The sequence below is a fragment of the Penaeus monodon genome, chromosome 8 (genome assembly GCF_015228065.2).
Source record: "Penaeus monodon isolate SGIC_2016 chromosome 8, NSTDA_Pmon_1, whole genome shotgun sequence".
NCBI lineage: Eukaryota > Metazoa > Arthropoda > Malacostraca > Decapoda > Penaeidae > Penaeus > Penaeus monodon.
Window position 1 is genome coordinate 34,141,760 of NC_051393.1, and position 7,658 is coordinate 34,149,417.

The following is a 7,658-nucleotide window of genomic DNA, read 5'->3' on the forward strand; positions in this document are numbered from 1 at the left end:
AAAAAAACGAAAAACCTCTTTTTCACAAAAAATACAAGGAGCTACGATCTTGAAAAAATCTCATATATACTCACTTACATATCCAAAAACCCTGGTGAAAATTTGTTTTTTAAATTTCTTCATACTTAAAAAAAAAAAATAAAAAAAAAAATAATCGAACAAAAAGCCACACACCTCAGTACGTTATCCATTCTACTAAACTTCCGAAAAAAAAAATCCGCGTGCACCAGGGTCAAAAAGCTTACGTCCTCATGCCTACCCCCTACCCTACACACTAATACCCTACCTGCCCCCTTGACACTCTTGATACCGGGTCCCGAATTCTGATCCGAACCTGGGAAATCCAGCGGGCGGCGCTAAAACACGCGGGAGTTTATTCTCGCCCACGCAACCAACACGACTACACTCTGTTGCTGCCAACCCATATTAATATATATAAATAAAAATATTGTAATTGTTGTTTCCCGTTTTTCCCCTCCTTGACTTCGAAGCCTTCGAATCAGTGAGTGGCGAATAACCCCAGGTCATACTTTTTTTGGGCGAGTTTATATCGTCTTGGCTTTTGTTATGTCTGTTATGCATCAGAAGAAGTCAAAACACCATAACCACACCCTATTAATAAAGGATGGGTACCTGGGAATGGGACAATAAGTCCTCCTCACGGGGATGTTAATAGGCCCGAAGCCGCCATCCACTGCTTGAACGGATGATTTCGAGCTGCCCCTCGACAGAAAGCCTTACATGTATATAAAACACAAATATATATTTATATCTATCTATCTATCTATCTATCTATATATATGTGTGTGTGTGTGTGGTGTGTGTGTGTGTGTGTGTGTGTGTGTGTGTGTGGTGTGTGTGTGTGTGTGTGTGTGTGTGTGTGTGTGTGTATATATAATATATATAATAAAATATATATATTTTAATACCACACCCCACCACACACACACACACACACACACCCCACACACACCACACACACACACAACACACACACACACACACACACATATATATAGATAGATAGTAGATAGATAGATAAAAATATATTTTTTGTGTATATATATACATGTAAGGCTTTCTGTCGAGGGACAGCTCGAAATCATCCGTTCAAGCAGTGGTGGCGGCTTCGGGCCTATTAACATCCCCTGTGAGGAGACTTATTGTCCCATTCCCCAGGTACCCATCCTTTTTTAATAGGGTGTGGTTATGGTGTTCTTGACTTCTTCTGATGCATAACAGACATAACAAAAGCAAGACGATATAAACTCGAAAAATAAGTATGACCTGGCTTATTCGCCACTCACTGATTCAAAGGGCTTCGAAGCTCAAGGAGGGAAAATCGGGAAACAACAATTCAAATTTTTATTTATATTATTAATATGGTTTGGCAGCAACAGAGTGTAGTCGTTTTGGGTTTTGCGGGGGCGAGAAAAATCTCCAGCGTGTTTGAGCGCCGCCCGCTGGATTACCCAGTTCGGATCAGAATTCGGACGGTATAAAGAGTGTCAAGGGGGGCAGGTGGGGTATTAGTGTGTAGGGTAGGGGGTAGGCATGAGGACGTAAGCTTATAGACCCTGGTGCACGCGGATTTTTTTTTTTTCGGAAGTTTAGTAGAATGGATAACGTACTGAGGTGTGTGGCTTTTTGTTCGATTATTTTTATTTTTTTATTTATTTTTTTTTAAGTATGAAGAAATTTAAAAATCAATTTGCACCAGGTTGTTGGATATGTAAGTGAGTATATATGAGATTTTTTTCAAGATCGTAGCTCCTTGTATTTTTTGTGAAAAAGAGCGTTTTTTTCGCTTTTTTTTTTGCGCTTTTATCTATTGTCCGATCACAACGAAATTTACAGAATACTATTTAGATATGTACCTGATATGAAAAAAATGAGATCGTCGATTCATAAACAACGGAGATGGCGATTGGGCGGACCCTCCCTGAACGATGCCGTAGGGGTTCTGTCGGTATCTACAGATGGTTCCTGGTGATCCGAGGGTCGCTGGGTCTCGTGTGCCAGGGTCCCGGGGTGTGGCAGAGGTTTCGCACTGAGGTGGCAACATTCAGTAGCGAGGGGGGGTCAGTCGTCTTCAGAAGCTGAATATAAGTGTACCAGGCCAATAAAAGGGCTAAGGATGATGATGATAACGTGTTTGTCATCACCTTCAAAATTGCAAGAAAAATAAGAGCATAATAAAAACAATTTGTCACAAGAAGGGTAACGTGTCAAATAAGGTATTAATTTTTAGCGAGTTCAATAAGGTACCATCATATTGAAGAGAGAAAAATTATTTGAATAAGAATTCAAGAATAGGCAAGTATATATGCTTGGAACCGTAGGCAGCGGGGCCTGATTTTATTTCTAACAGTGCGCGTCTCGGCGCTTCAATCGATGAGCGTAAGTGTGGCGCGGGCGCAGATTCCTTCGTTTACGGCCATGACCCGGGGCTTAAAATTAACTTGCGATAAAAATCAAACAGTGCGCGTCTCGGCGCCTCAATCGTATGAGCGTAATTCTCGGTGCGGAGGGTGCAAGGTTCCTTCGTTTACGGCCATGACCGGGCTTAAAATTAACTTGGGGTAATTAAAACCGAGTAAGCCTATATAAAGCATGGTTCCAGCATTACTGAGGAAAAGATATCGAACTTCGAGAGGACGTCGTAAAAGAGATTTGGGTTCAGTTATCAGTCATAGGGATGGCACATAGTAAAATACACAATCTTAGAGTGAATTCCGAGTAGAGTGGGGAGGTAGGTAGATAAGAGGATAGTCAGGTAATTGAAATCTATGTTTGAACGAGCGACAGATTAGCCCGGCAAGTATGAAGAAACAGTGATATAAAGAACGATATAGTGTATACACAGAATACAACAATACGCAAGAAGTAATGAAGTGATTACTAATAGGATAACATATAGAAAAAAAACTGATAACTTCATTAATTCGACACAAATAAACATGAATGATATGATGAAAGCACCCAAACATAACAATAATTAATTAAACTCGAAGGTACTCATTTGTTCTGAGAGAAATGATATATGCTAATTGTGCGATCTGAGGATAAAGATGATAATAAACAGAAAATACTAAGACAATACATCAATTACAGGGATGGTTGGGCTGGGGAATGAGGTGTGAAGTGGGGGTTGCGTGTCACTTAAGGTACGGTTAGACTGACCAACTATTTCTTTTGGAATCCAACGATTATCTGGATCGCAGCATCAAAACAAATCGTGTCCGCAGTCCCTCATATGACGAGAAGACTTTTCTTCCTCTTCAAAAAATATGCGCGCTGTTTATGTTCGTCCTTCAAATGGGGATACAAGAATTTTATTGCATTGTTTTTCTTTTATTCTTTTATATAATGATTAATATAATATATATATATATGATAATTTACAATCATAATTAATAATTGAAATTTATTTATATATATATATATGTTTTATAATGCATAAATATATAAGTAGACTATGCCATGTATACTATAGACTCTAAACGAGTATGATTTTTTCCACGGGAACATCGATGGATCGACGGTTGCCCATCGCTTCGGACGAGTAGGCAAAAAACAAACAGTGGAATGAACAATCGGGGGGCAATCCCACTCAAATGATTAGATTTCATGAATCGATGGCCAGTGTAACCACACCTTTAGGTTTGATCTCAGTGTATGATTGTATTGAAAAAAACAATGGTTGACAGGGAGAAGTTATGTAGTATAGAGTTAGTAGTGTGCGTTCGTAGAGTGGCGTGTACTTGAATTTGAAAGAAGGCAACTTGTATGCAAGGTGTGGGTGGATATAGGGAGGGCAATAGTTACTCTGGCACTAATAGGTACACTTACTTTTAATAGTGACGAGGAAGTGTTGGTGGTGGTAGGTAGAACTGCCACTTCATCGCTGTGCTGACGAGGGTTCGCAAAGACTTGGCGAAGTAGGTGAGCCGGATTGGCGAGTGTGGCGGTGTAGAGTGCGAGGATACATCTTCAGCGACTTCGTCAGGAGGGTAGCACAGGCACAGGAGTAGCTTGTCGGTAGATCAGCAACAGGCATCGGCGAGGAGCATGGTGGTAGGTGCATTTGCGTCGGCGTTGTGAGGTTCTTGAACACCGCTGCCATCAGATGTAAGCGAGTGACCACCGCAAGCCACCAGATGTAAGCGAGAGACCATTGCAAGCCACAGGAATATGAGTGACACGTGAGATGGGAGCACCGCATCACCAGATGTGAGCGAGACGAGAGATGGACTTGGGTGCGTCAGTGAAAAGGGGCTTAGCTTGCTGGTTTATTCTTGAAGACAGATATGAGACCCCCATGTCCCCGGGTGGAGGACGAGATGGTGGAGCTGGACCCTGTGTCGCTTGGCTGTCTGCCGTGTATTTTCCCCTCTGCCTTACGGACGTGTCCTTTTATGCGGCGGTTCCCTTCGAGGGCGGATGTTTATCTCTGTGCGAAAAGAGAAAGCTGGGCGACATCTGCGTCCTGCCCAAGGAGAAGGGCAGCTGCTTGGGCGGGGGTGTGAAGTGTACATCCGGTCTTGCTACGTATTGTTGACAATATATATATATATATATATATATATATATATATATATATATATATATATATATATATATATATATATATATATAAACTAAACATGTCGTGTTCTTATACTGTGTGCGCCAACTCTCAGAAATAAAGAGTCAAGCCGTTAACAAGTATAACAACCCTCTGTTCACCATTGTATTAAGGATGATAGACTTTTATAGTGTGTGTGTGTGTGTTTGTGTGTGTGTGTGTGTGTGTGTGTGTGTGTGTGTGTGTGTGTGTTTGTGTGTGTGTATACTCGTATGTATGTATGTATGTGTGTATATATATATATATTTATATATATATATATATACATATATATATATATATATATATATATATATATATATATATATGTATATATATATATATACACATATACATACATACATACGAGTATACACACACACCAACACACACACACACACACACACACACACACACACACACACACACACACACACACACACACACAACACACACACACACACACACACTATAAAAGTCTATCATCCTTAGTACAATGGTGAACAGAGGGTAGTTATACTTGTTAACGGCTTGACTCTTTATTTCTGAGAGTTGGCGCACACAGTATAAGAACACGACATGTTTAGTTATACGGGCAATCGGGCCGCGCGGAGGTCACGGTCAGCCCACATGGAGGGAGGCGAGGGCCGACCCTAGCGCGGTAGTAGCTTAGCACGAACTCTCGGTCAAACGAAGTCAGATATAAAATGTGACCTTCGCCCTCGCTGAGCGGGTGGTTCTTATTTGGGGCATTTGGATCCACGTGGAAAACAGCCACGTGGTCCACTGGTAACCGAAATAGAATTATCCACATCCTGTAACAGAAATAGAATTATCCACATCTTATATTGCTCGGCCACCTACTCGCGCCGCGCCCTCGAGGCGCCTTCAATGGTGACCTAACTTGGCTGGTCGTCTCGTTCTCGTGCGTTGTCCTGGTGCCTTTTCGTGGCTGCTCGTCCCTGTCGTCGTCATCCTCCTGGTCCTTGGTGTAATCTGTCCGTTCTCGATGCTCACACGTCCTCGAAAGTCTCGCACAGGTCCTCCTTGACTTCGGATTCGTCCTGACCTCCTCGTATCCTGGGCCCCGGCCTAACTCGGCGGCGTCCTCGTCCCCCACGTCCTCACAGATCTCGTCCAGGTCCTTCTCGCGTCCACACGTCCTCGTAATCTTAATCCGGATCTACGGGCGTCGGGGCAGGGGCGGCATCTCAGGGCCGGCTGATACCTGCGCTACGAGCTCCTGGAGTTGACCGGATCTGCAGGCGTCCGCCAGGCACAGCCTTCTGGGGCGACTGGTACCTGCAGCAAAGGTGCTGGTTCGCTGGATCTACGGGGAGTCTGGCAGGCAACGCCCGTCCACTACAATGGGACGGCTTAACACCTTTTCTGACGAAAATCCTGGTCCGTGGGCCTATGGCGATGTTCGATGATGTCCTTCTCACAGCATCCTAAGGGTCCTCCTTCGGTGCCGTGTCGGTCCGACTGCAATATAAAGTCGGTGAGCCAGATCATACACGTAAGGGCCAGAGTAAGAGAAAAAGAAAGGGAACAGAGAAGATGGGGTGGTAATTACCACTAGCCAGTTATTTATAACAATTTACGGTTTTTAATGTTGGTTTTTAACTTATTTTCGTCTTTTTTTTTCATTTTGTGTTTTATTTTCACAAAGGTAAAGAAGAAAATAGAAGAGGGAGATGTCAGTAGCGGTCCGCATAGACCTATTTGAACTACCAATCATCTCTGATAGATATGAGAATAGATAAAGGAACGACATCGGCGATCCGCGAAGATCTATTTGAACCCTAGTCGTCACACAGATAAGAAATATATGTAACTTGTACTTTATGTATGAACCACTCGTCACGACGGACAAAATTGCGGGCTAAAGAGATACATAATAAATCTTTACGCCGGCACTAAGACAGCAACCACCTTATTAATGAAAAGGGTCATGCCTTTTTTTCCTGCGTGTGTGAGTGAGGTGAAGGTGTGTGTGTGTGCGTGTGTGAGTGACAGCTAGCGTTAATGAGAGGGAAGGCGAGTGACCTCACACAGAGAATGAATCACAAACACGAATATTAGCGTTCACTATAACAAAACCCGAAGTAAATTAGCAATTCTAGCTATTTAAAATTATTTCAACTACCCATTGAATTCAACATATAATGATATGCGATAGAATGTACGCATGAAAGAAAGGTGACATGAAAAAATATTTGCCAATTTTTATCAAGCAAAACTTCTCGGGTCAGAAATCTGAACTGCCGAGGTACATGTCTAGCTTGCACGTCAGACTTCATAAAAACTCAAAAACGGGGGGATCCTATACCTAAATGCCGTATATGACTGAACGCTACTCGAGCCAGGGAAAATAATAACCCTGCATCTCTTCTGCGTATCTGTAATGGGCGCTCGCAAAATTCCGAAGGATTATGAATTTTTACGAATCACACAAACGCTTGGTGGGTACCCAAAACATGCAAGCGACTTCAAGAGGGTGAGAAAGGTGTGATTAATAAGCGAATAATGATTCTAGCTTAAACCCTAGTCCTACATTAATTAACGGACGTAACCGCGGGTCACACCGACTCAAAGGAAGCCGAACGAACGAATAACTTCGGTTTATTATACCTACTCTCGAACGACGGAGCGCAGATCTATTAGACGTTTACGCAACCCCGGAGCAATATCGGGCAATCCTGTGCACTATGATATGGGGGAAGATCCTACGCTATATCCAAATAATACAATTTCGTTACCTGCTTCGCTCTAGCGCCGATAGAACGTGTCACCAAAAAACAATGTAACAATGCTATGGTTAATTCCCAAGGCGTCAACAAAAATAACAACCAAAATACAGGGGTAACCAAGCGGTCATTTGACCTACCCACGCCGCCACCGACCGGGAAAAGAGAAAGTGAGGTCAGGTCAAGACGGGAAAACGACCTTTTCTCTTCCCAAGTGACTGTAAGCGAAAAAAGGGAAGGTCAGGTCGGGGGCGAGGGTTAGGAACGAGATAAAATTAAAAGATATTCGTGATAGATAAAAA